Here is a 12,159-nt window from a genome sequence, read left to right as displayed (position 1 = left end):
CAACCCCTCCATCTCCTCCTGCCCCCACCCCCATTTTCCCCTGGCACCTCCTCCATCCCCTCCTGCTCCCACGTTTCCCAGACTCAGTTTTCTGCCTTGTCCAACGCTCTCCAGGCTGCAAGCAGTGCCAATTGACACCAGTTACACACCATTACAGGTGAAACAACAATCACAGAACCTGGAATAAAGAGGCTGTAACTCACCAGACAGCATTTTATACCCTAGCTTTCCTCAATGAAGAGACGTGCAAAGTTACACAGAAGATTCTGTTTAAAGACCAACAACTGAGAGGTCTTCTCCCTGGCGATTTGTAAACACACACCGGAGCATTGTGAAAACCAGCCTCAACTCAGATGGTCACTCCTCTACATCTTACTAGTTGGCTTGTGTTTCTTAACATTTGGCATGCCTTTCTTTGCAACTTACACATTTCAAGTTTATTTTTTCCATGGACTTGCCAGAGCCCATCACCTGTTTATAAAGGATACTACTCCTTGATGGAAACATCCCGTGTAATTTAAGTGAGGCTGGTGACCAATCCCACAGAATTGAATGGAGAATTGTCTTTCTGCTGTAAAATTCTAAAGGAAAGTTCAAACCAGCTATACAGGAAGGACCTCATTCTCTGTTCAGTTCCAGAGATGTTGAGTCATTTCTGAAGAACCCTCTTGATTTCAATGTTACTAAACTCAGTAGGACTCATCCTTAAGGGAAAAAATTTCCACCCCAAAAGGCACTGAATAGGTTAGTGGCATAGCACACATTGCATGTATTAATTATTGAAGAATATTGATCACTTTTCTAAATATTGGGCCAAATCCTCAGCTAGTGTAAATGAGTATGAACAGCTGCCATTACCCTACTACCTGAGCACCTACTAACCATTAGTGTACCTCTCCTTACAAAATCCCACTGAGGTAAGGCAAGTGACATTAGCCCCATTTTACAGATGGGGAAACCAAGGCATGGAAGAGGTAGGTGACTGGCTGTGGTCACACAGGAAGTCTGTACCACAGCAAGGAACTGAACCGGGTCTCCTGAATCCCAAGCTGGTCCTACAACATCTGTGCTATTGAGACTGCAGTTACAAAGCATTGCCCTTGTTTTATGTTGTGAATGCTGATGCACATTGCATTAGCCTCTTCAGTACTGCTTTACTCATGCGATCACATGTGGAGCTTTGGTACCAGCAAATTTGCCATTGGTACCAGTCCACTTCCAATCCAGCCTAGGGCGATAGTGGCTGAAGAGTGTCGCCATCTGATACTTATTCTGTGGCCTCCTGAATGCAAAATGAGTTTAGGACCTTAGTCTTGGTCCTTTTAGACGGCTGTCTGCTGGAACTGGCCCTACTCCTCACCAGCACTGGGTGCCTCAGCAAGGAGATCAAGGACTGAGTGATGTTTTAGCTCCCCAATTTTCGCTGTCCCATGTCAGGGGCCAGGCCCATTTGTGGAGGCCGGAGCAGAAGAAGCCAGCAGGGCTAGTGTTTGGGAAGTGAACGAGAAATGGTTTTCTGCTACCTGACATTTGAAGGAAACATGATTATTGGGGGCTCCAGTCTTGCTGCAGGTACCAGTGAGAGGAACCAGGTTGGCAGCAAATAGGGGATTGCATCTGTGAAAAGGAAGCCATACTACAGCACAGTAAATACACTTTCCTCTACCCTGGGTATGCTATGCTCAGCCTGCTCCATTATTACTGAAGCAAAGCAGCAGCGAGCATTCTGGCACATCTCCTGCTGTAATCCCCTGTAGAAAGAGCCCTCAAACCAACTCAGGTACTCCCCAAATTCCCTCAGCATGAAGAGCGTTTAACAACAGTGATCGGACTGATGTATTGGGAAGCACCCTAAAGGACAATCCGATAGGGTTTCAAAACCAATCTCTTTTAATGCCTTTTTTACTTAGTCATTCCCCAGTTCTTGTCATCTTACACTCAGCCTCCATTGAGCAGTTCCCAGGTAACCAGATCCCTTCCTGTACACAATGTGCCTACTATAGGCAAAGTGATGTTATCAAGCCAGGCTCAGCCTAGTGCATATGGTCAGATAGTGGCTAAGCTAGGGTGGCCCTGGGTTGATGGAGCGAAACAGGACTCTTCATCCCCAATCTAAATACACAGTGGGCTTTGTGAGGTCTGTTGGGATCAAAACATATTTATAAAGACTCATTAGTACATAACTGGGTAGTGTTTTACTTGCTGAGTTCAGAATTCTCTATATAGTCACCTTACGTATCTGTCTGTCCAGCCTTTCATTCCAGATAAATGAGACACTGCGGTAAATATTTGGTAGCTCCTTGAGTGTTATGGGCCTGAGGTGAGATGGACAGTGCGGTAGCTGATATTCCAAGAGAGAAAGAAAAATAATCAAAGAAACAGATGTTAAACTGCAGGAATTATGAATTAATGGATAATTTCATTTTCTTTACTAAGCTTGTTTGCACTTAAAAGCTTTCAGGAGCAAGCAACTAGCATCTGCTTGACAGGACTTTTATGACTGAGGAGGAAAAAGATGCAATAAACCACAATGCACCAAAAGATATTATTTAAGAGAATTACTGAAACTCAGACCTACGAATTGCATCATTCTTGTCTAATGGACCAGGGATGTGATGGCCCAGATGCCAGAAAGAGTTCTGACTCTCAAGGGCTAGTCTGCCAAACAGCCTTGTTATGTTCTTTGTCCTACATAGGGATAGCACAGTCCCTACCCAGAGACATGGGATGCCTGGAGACCTGAGACCTGACTGGGCATTCCTGGAATGGACCAAGAAGGGGAGAGATACAGGTGAAGTTGCCATGAAACTGTGACAGCCCTGTGCCTTATTTACTGTACGCCACCCAATCCCTGCACTGAACACAGAATTATTTGTTTCCTCCTGGATGTTTCTCTGGTGCTCTGACCACAGTATCTGAGTGCTTCAAAAACATTAATTTTGCTTTACACACCTCTCTGTGATGAGGGGGCCTTAGCCCCACTGCACAGATGGGAAACTAAGGCACATGGAGATTAAAGCGAAGATTGTCAAGCGTGCCAGTTAATTTAGACATGCCTGGCCTGATGTTTTCAGAGAAATTAGCAATTTCGTGCCACTTTATATGTTCAAAGTACAACTCTAGGCAACTTCAGTTGCAGCTGTGAGTGCTCAGCACTTTGACAAACCTGTCCCCAGGTGTTTAATGTTGGGAACCCAGAAAAAAAGGAGCATGTAATCAGTGACCACCTGTGAAAAGTTTGTTGTAAATGACTTGCCAGCATCACACAGTAACTCTGTGGCAGAGGCAGCAATAGAATCCAGTTCTCCAGGGCAGCATTCAACTGCCTTAACCATGAGATTGTCCTTTTTCTTCCTACAATCCCCTGCCTCATGGATGATACACCTTCCCAGTTCTGTAACAAATAAGGAAGGGGTCCTGCAGACAACAGCCTCCTTCCATCCTGCACACTGAATGAGGCAGGGTCCCATGAAAAAAATATTCTGTGACTATCATAATGCATATGCACAAGGGGGCCAAGTTAAGGTTAAATGGACAACCTTAATTCTGGCATTTCCTAACTTTTGAATATGTGACTTTACATCCAAAAACTATATTAAACAAATGTTAAGTTTGCAATATCCTGTTTTAAAAAACAGAGTAACTGGTAGCAGTAGCAGACTGTTATCCTTTATGTGGACCAGTGACTAGAGGAGGGCTGAGACATTTTGCTAGTGGGTTTCACAGCTCTATTTTGGCTCTAGCATGTCTCTGTCCCTGTGTGCTCCCATCTGTCCACTCCAGCTCCTGCTGCTCTCCCTATTTAACCTCCTCATCCCCTGGCCCTTGTGCCCTCTCTCCCACTGCCTCCCACCTGCTTATTTTCACCCTTCTGTACTGCAACGGGGCTACTCTCTCCTGGCTCCTTGGTACCAGCAGGGGGAGCACTAAATGCACAGGACACACTCTCTGTGCTATCAGTTCCAGTGCCCAGCACTGCAGCAGCCAGAAGTAGCAACAGCAGAGAAGTCCTGCTCTGCCCTGCAGCCTCAGGCGGGAGCCTGGTCAGTAGCTCAGTGGGGACAGTACATGCAGTCTGGTCAGCTCTAGGAGCTGTGAGGTGATGGAGCATGCTCAGTGCAGAAGGAATCTTCAGCAGTTATAGGTGGCGTTCTCTAACACGTCTCCGCTGATCATGTGCACACTGAGATGTTTCAGAGGCTTAAAACTTGGCTAAATTTTCCAGCGGTGGCAAAAGGCACATCCCTGACACCACAGTGACCGCCTGACACATTCCAACTCCCCACTCCAGAGCAAGGGGGCGCTAGAGCTTCTCAATGGAACAGGATTTTTCAACATGGACAAAATATGTATTTCCCCCTTAATCTTAGTCTCGGAAACAGCTGAATTGTTTGATCTGAAACTTAAAAACAAAATTCACCCTGAGGCAGACACCCAGTGTGGGATATTTTAGACCAAATGGTTAAAGTTTGGTAAAGTTATAAACCCCTGAAACCAGGGTCTTATGACGGACAGCATTTGGCAACTGTAATAGGCGGTACTGCCCACTCCCCCTAGAAATGTTGTTGCTCTTTTCCCTGCTTTTGGTATCGCCCATGTTAGTCTGCAGCTGTGCAGCGCATTCCTAAACTGGATCCCGGCTCCCTGCCTTGAGCTCAGTGGTGGTGGCAAAAGACATCTGGGTCCCCCGCATGTGTATGGGCAACATCTTGTGATGCAGTGGCTCACGTCACAGCTGTGACCTAACACACATCATGCCTCCTATGCACAGGCCCCTTATTCTTGATTTTCCCATCCGTGATCTGTTCTCCATGAGCTGTGGGTGCTGGGCAGCCCTGCTGATGGTTGTCACGAATGCCTGGGCTCCAGGGTGCATTGGTGGGCACTGCTCAGTTCACACTGCTCCATGCCCGGCCACGTCACCCTCTCAGGGTGGGAGTGATTGTCAGTCATTACAGACACGGGTCGCAGCAGTTACTATTTACATGCACTTTCTGGTTTCCATTTCACAGGGACCTGGGGTCTCTCCTGCTGGCCAATGCCTACTGTGGTGGGGAAGGCCACGGCTCCTCCTATACCCTCCTCTCCCCACCCTCTATGCCTGCTTTCTGCCGCACTGCTCCTGGCCGGTAACATCTCGGTCACAGCCGGGCACTCGCCCACGCCTGTCCTTCCAGCCGGCCTTTGCATGGCAACCCAGGGGAGGCTGCAGTCTGTCCCTCTCACATTCATGTCAGTCAGGAGCAGAGCTATTGAAGCTAATGGAGTCACAGCAGTGTAAAACCAGAGGAGGAACAACAGGCCATTGCTCTTTCCCTGAGAAGCTGCTACCTGTGACTGCACATAACATGCCTTTGGAGTAACTCCAGTCACAGTGTGGATATACGCCACTCTGAGTACAGAATTCGCCTCATCAAGTGCCCCTGTGAAAAGAATCCCTCTCGCTTTCACGGGCAGATCACCAAAGGAGAAATCTGAGCCCATCTTCATAAGCAGCAGCGTAGAGGGACCAAAGGTATCTGGAATCCGGGTTCTTTGCTATAAGGCCCATCGGTGTTTGATCAGTTGGATACACTCATCTTCTGTCTGTGACCTTATACACGTCAGCCTGGAAACCACCGACTGTAGGAGGTCTGAGGTCACCTCTGGGTGACCAGTGCTGAGAGAAGAGCGGCACTCAGTGGGACTCCTCGTCAGCTAGCCTCAGCCATTGCAGATCTATTGACAAGATCACTCAGCCCATTTACACCAGGTGAGAATCTGGCCCTTTGTCTGCATTTCCATTGCACACTTTCCTTGCCACAGGTTTACATAAAACTTTGCAGTGAACTTTCCCTCCTGCTGAAACGGTGCATAGAAAGCCAGACCCTCAAAGGATGGAACTCTACAAAAGCAACAGAGTTGTGCCATTTTCATCACCAGAGGATCTGGCTCCTAGTGTCACTTTTGCACCTGAAGAGTTTGCAAAGCTATTGATTCAATCCCTTGCACTTGATACAAAAGGGTTTTAAGGGAGTAGAGGGTTTTGTAGCCTTGGATGGTGCTTTGTGCTGGAAAATACACCCAGGAGTTAAAAACTCTGATTTGGTTTAAACATGAAGACACTCGGCAAATGATTAAACTATAAAAGAGATTAAATGGTGATTCATCCACCACCTTCACCCCGAGGGACTGGAAACCAATGGCACCATTGTGCCAGACAAGCAGGATTTGGTAGCCATAGACCCTGAGGAGTCTCTACTGGTACCACCTGCATGAGACCGGATTTTACTTTACTCATGACATTTTGCTTAATGCTTCCCAGTCCACTAACCCAGTCCTCAAATTCTTTAAGAATCTCTTCTGAATCCTGGTCTGGAGACAAGAAATGCACCTGTTTGACCAACCACGTCCACAGATGGAGCCCACGCTCGTATCGGGCTGGTTATGTGAGTTACCTGATCCCCCATCGGAGTGGAGAACAGGAGCTCCCCATTGCCATGTGGGAAGTGAGAACATCACCGTTTTGCCACAGCAAAAACCCTAAGCCCTTCCTGTGGCTCCAGCACCGTCCACTTCTGTTGCTCTCTTGGGCTCGGGAAACTCCTCTCCTCGAACTCTGCCTTCTTGCTGGCTGCTGAAACGGGGCCTCACCGGGGGGGGGGTGGGGGGGGGGGGGGAGAGAAGCTGAACAGGGAGGAGTGGGCAGAGCTGGTGCCTGGCTACAGAGTGCATGAGGCTTCAGACTTTTCGTGCCAGTAGGGAGAAGAGCTGCCCCATCGGAGTCCCCCACTTACCTCCCCTCCTCTCCCAAGGGGGAAAGAGGCAGAGCCTTCTGCCTCCAGCTCTCCCTCCCCTCCTGAGGAAAAAGGGAGACCCTATCCCCAGCTTCCCCAGTGGAACAAGAACAAGGGCTGAGATCCCCCCACCCCTCGGGGTGGAGAGGGGCAGGAGACCATCTGAAAGCACAAGGAACATTCCCCTGCACAGCTCCACACACAAATAAACACACTTTCCCACGTCTGGCTCTGAGCTTCCTTCAGGTGCATTGATTATCCCTTCCCCTCCGACAACATGCAGCCACCAGAACTGGCAAGCGTCTACCTACTGCCTCCTCTCTCCTTTTTGCAGTTTAACCTCTGGGTCCCTGAACATGCCACTTAGCAACCACTGCTTTTCGCCACTGCTCAGGTCTATTTAGGGCCACATCCTCAGCTGATCTAAATCAGCTTTGCTCTGTTGATTTCAAAGGAGCAATGCAGATTTAAGCCAGCTGAGGATCTGACCCATAATTTGGAGTGTATTTGTTCTAGACACAGAATTCCTGTCCCCATTGTTACAAGCTTCTGGATAGTGCAGCCTTGGACCTTTGCTGCTTAGAAGCTTACGTGCTCCAGCTGACTTCGGCTGAGTGTATTTCAGCTTCATTCCATGCTACATCTGGCCAAGCTCCTGTATAAACTCATCACTGGAAGCAAGTTAATTAACATAAGGTCATTCAGAGCTAGCTAGTTCCTTCCTATCAATATCATCTAATCAGTAGCCTCACCTGAAAGGTAATCTCTGCCTTGATCTCCGGTTGGCCATGGAGCAGCCTCTGAAAACACTGGGGGCTTTGTTAATTCAGTGTTCCCACTGAGATGCCAAGGTCACAGCCCAGTCCCTTCCCCTTCAGTGTCCTTGCTTTGGGTAAAACAGGAATGACTTGGTTTCTGTAGGAGACTCCCAGAGAAACCCCCAGTTTCTTTCCTTTTCAATGTGGCAGCAGGCTGTAGTTTGTCCGACCCAGAGAAGGAAACAAGCCACTAAATGGGTAGGGGGCAGGATAAGCAGAAATGGAATTGAAAGTGTTAGGTTAGCACCACAAAAGGGCCCATCACATGGAGAGGTTGCCCTGTGAACTGGACAACCCAGGAGATTGGTAATGGTGGCTATAGTGAAGTTTTAACCCGACACGTGGCTGATAGCGACAGGGGCTGAAAGTTGTCAGTCATGTGCTGACTGCTGGCTCCCCTAGGTCAGATGACATGATGGGCTTCAGTTCATTGCTTAGGAGACAAGGGTCACCCTTGCAGATGGTGCTCCTTGGCCACTTAGGATATGTCTACACAGCACTTAAACACCTGCAGCTGGCCCAGGTCAACTGACTAGGGCTTGGGGGTGGGAGGGAGCTAAAAATTGCTGCATAGACTTTTGGGCTCCAGCCCAAGTCTGATCTCTGGGACCCTGCAATGGGGGAGGGTCCCCAAGCCCAAACATCTACACAGAAATTTGTAGCCCCATGAACCCAAGTCAACCAACCCAGGCAAGCTGTGCCACAGGCCTTTTATTGCACTGTAGATATACCCTTGTAACCCTTCTGCCCATCAGAGTTGGCAGCAACAAGGACCGGGTTCAATATCTAGGGGATCCATTCCAATAACACAATGCAAACCTGCTCGAGCCCCCACCCAGTGACCTGGGACAAATATATACCACCCCCGCTGGGCGCCTCCAAGAGGCAATACTTCCCCTCTTGCAAGCACAGAGTCTGAGTGTAGCAAAAAGCCTTTTAATAACAGAGAGAAACAATGTGGCATTATGTTGGGGAAACACCACCAACAGGCTTCATAACACAACCCACGAGCAAAAAAACCCACCCCAAGCAAATTGGGGCATGCCCTTTCCCTTTGGTTCTTGAGTCCAGCAACCCCAAATCACCCAAAGTCCCAAAAGTCCAATGACCCAAAAGTCTCTGTCCCTGGTCAGGGCAGCCCCAGAGTTCAAAAGTTTATCTGTAGAGCTTTACCTCCCAACCTGGGTGGAGATGGGGGCGGGGGTAAGAGGCACCTTACATGATCTGAAGCTGACCGCCCCACAGCTCCATAGGGCTCGGCTCGGCTGTGCTCCACCAGCCGCCCCACGAACTGCTTCGCTCAGCTCCACTCTGCGGCCCACAAGCAGCTCCCGCCGTCCCACGAACTGCTCCGCATCCCATCAGCAGCTTCCACCGTCCTATGAACTGCTCCACAATATATCTTCAGGCTCCCCCACTACTTAACACAACACTCAGTGATTTCAGCTCTTAGTCAGTTCAGCTCTTTGGTGAATTCAGCTTATAGTAAGGGAGCCTCAGTGCTGGTGCACTATTAGCCCAAAGCAAGCTCAGCAGCCTGTAACTAGATATCTAATGAAATCAAAATTAGCTCTGATATTCCACAGCAGAGAGAGAGGAGGAAGTGCAATTAGCATGTAAGGCCCTCACCAAGGGGCCCATGCCACCAAGTATTAATACTTGTCCCCAGTCTCTCTCAATTCACACAGTTTTGGAACCCATGACCCTTGCCTAGCGAGTGCTACTTAGTTGATGGTGAGTCCCTCCATCATAACAAAAGGCCAAGTACAGTTCCAAGCACAGTTCCCATAATCAGGGTAATAACAATTTATTCTTCCTGCCCCAATAACAGAGACACTGGGGCTCCCACAGCAGCCAAAGTGACCATTTGGGCCGCTATGGCCTCATTCTAGGCAGGGTGGGTGTGCCTATGCAAATGAGATCGGCCCCTGAAGTTCTTTTCCACAACTTGCCACACCTCACCACCAGATGTCAGGGCAGAGCTCATCCTGACACTGCTTACACCCTTATGAACTGCCACAGGTCATGTGCTGACGAATTAAGACACATTCATGGGAAGACATGAGGAAACAGCTTGTGCTACTGACTGGTTAAAAAGTTACCCCATATGTGTCTGATACCCCAAGAAACTGCTAGCTTTGCTGAAATCAATGGAACAACACTAATTTACACCAGCTCATAATCTGGCCCTTTGAGTTGTTCTGCCAACACTTTATAGCTAGTAGAGGGGGTTGAAAATGCCAACTATTTCTCCCACAAGAAATTTTGGGAACTTTTCATTTTTTTAAAATGAAAATTTCTGCAAGCGTGTTCAGTTTTTTCAATATAATCTGAAACCAGAAAAATTTGATAACAAATCATTTCAGTACAATTATTTGGTTTTTGAAAAACCAAAACCAGCTTTTTTAATGCAAAAAACTGACCTGAAAAGTGAAAAATTTCACTAAAAGCTGGAAAAAGTACTGGAACAAAACAAACCAACCATGCAATGTTTGATATCTTGTTTTTAGAGAAAAGGCTGGAAGGTTATTTTTTACCAAAATGTAAACATTGTCATTAAAATATTTTTTTAATGAGAAAAACGGTGGGATGAAAATATTCAAGGAGCTCAAGTAGCCACTCTAACAACAAAGACACATCCAACTCCCAGGACAGCATTCTGCAACAAGCCCAGGAGGGAATTTCCTAAGCTAAGAAATACATAAATGACCACTAAAGGGCATTAAAAGCATGGCTGGCCAGCTGCTAAGCCATGACTCCTATGCGGCAATAGGTTCAGGCTTGATGGTTTTCAAGGAGAACTGGAGTCCCAAAAAAGATGCCCTACTCGTACAGAGCCACATAGGCTATGTAGCCGTCCAGCCCTGTCCTGTCCCCGGAGGTGGAGCCTGAGAGCCAGCCACAGACATAGGGCCAATGGGCTGCCGTGACCCACAACTTACAGGCCTGACTGCTGGCTCTGAAATAGAGACACATTTGAGGAGCGTGCCTGCATCGAGGCCAAAACCCACCCCAAGCGGGACATCAGAGAGCAGGGGGGTGGAGATTGGTGCTCCCCCAATCCCATCACCCTGCCACAAGGGGACAAGGGTCAAAGTAGAGAGGTAGCCAGTGAAAAAGCCCTATCAGATGACCACCCTAAGCTGCTTCAAGCCCCCTCATCAGGTGATCTGTTGCTTAGTTATGGCCCACCTGAGCATTTGGGGTAGAGTCCATGTACACAGAATGAAGGGGATCGTGTCCTCCTCTGGGTCAGAGGATCAGGATTTGCCTAACATGTGCATTGCATGGTACAGCTGAACCTGCCCTGTTGAAAGCAGAGGGCTCTAGTCTCCCGGAAACGTCAGGAAAGAGGGGTATGCCATGGGGATAGGAAAGACAGTTAGAAGAATCCTGGCTAAGATTTTCCAAAGAAACCTGTGATTTGGGATGCCCAATTTGAGATACCATCCCGGGGTCTGATTTTCAGAAGGCGTTGAGCACCTGCCCTCTGACACTTAGACCCCTTTAATGTTGCTCAAGTTGGGCACCCAAAAATATAGGCCCCTCTTAAACCCCTGGAGGGGCTCCCCTGGTGGATGTGCAGGGGATTTCCCTGTTTGGACCCAAGTCCCTGGATCCTTCATGCTCAGGTCTTGCTAGGGCTGGGCACAGTCTAAGCATTGTCTGTGACCCTGGACCTCTCCACCCACTCCAGGGAGGAGATCCTCTGTATAACACCCCTTTCTGAGAGCTGAGGACAGTCCAACTGTCTAGGCCCTGAAAGTAGCACCAGCTCTCCCAAGCCTACCTAGGAGCTTTTGCACATTCCCAGAGTTCCACCAAATCTGGTTTATTGTTCCTTTGTTCAGGGGCTAGATGACAGTAAAGGCATGTAACAAACAGACTCCGTAAAGGAATTTCTAAACACACACATTACTCTTGGACAGCACGAGAAATATGCAAATCTATGGAAATGCAACAAAACCCTCATGTAAAATCCTGCCTCAGTTTTCTCACCACTATGAAAGCGCTTTGGGAGCTGGGCTATGTCCTTTCAGGATCCCAGGACCCTTCCTTACGCACAGCCTTGCCTGCTTCTAATCTGCTTCTAAAATGGGGTAGTGAGAGTGCCTTCCTTTTATAGAGTTCCAGGTCCTTGTCAGGTGACCACCCTGAGCAGCTTCAAGTCTCTCATCAGGTGATCTGTTGCTTAGCTATGGCCCACCTGAGCAAACTGGTTTCTCTACACTGCATCCAGCTCATTGTTCCAGGGGTTTCCCTTTAAACAGAAGATCATCTAATTTAATGACTCTTGATTGTTGCCCATTGTTAGCTCTCTGCTCAGTGGAAGGATTTATTCTGACACTTCTTGATGTTTTTAGCTCTAGAGGAGGTGACAGAGCCAACGTGAGGGCTCAGAACAATTTCATAATCAAAAGGGCAGTCACAAAGACTGGGGGACACTATCAAATTAGTCTAGCTTAATTGCATCACTCACCATGTCTACACTACCTGCTGAATCGGCGGGTAGTGATCGACCTATCAGGGATCGATTTATCACGTCTAGTGTAGACACCAGGGTG

This window comes from Lepidochelys kempii, chromosome 8 (genome assembly GCF_965140265.1).
Source record: "Lepidochelys kempii isolate rLepKem1 chromosome 8, rLepKem1.hap2, whole genome shotgun sequence".
Lineage (NCBI taxonomy): Eukaryota > Metazoa > Chordata > Testudines > Cheloniidae > Lepidochelys > Lepidochelys kempii.
The sequence above is the reverse complement of the archived record's forward strand: the minus strand, read 5'-3'. Positions refer to the sequence as shown.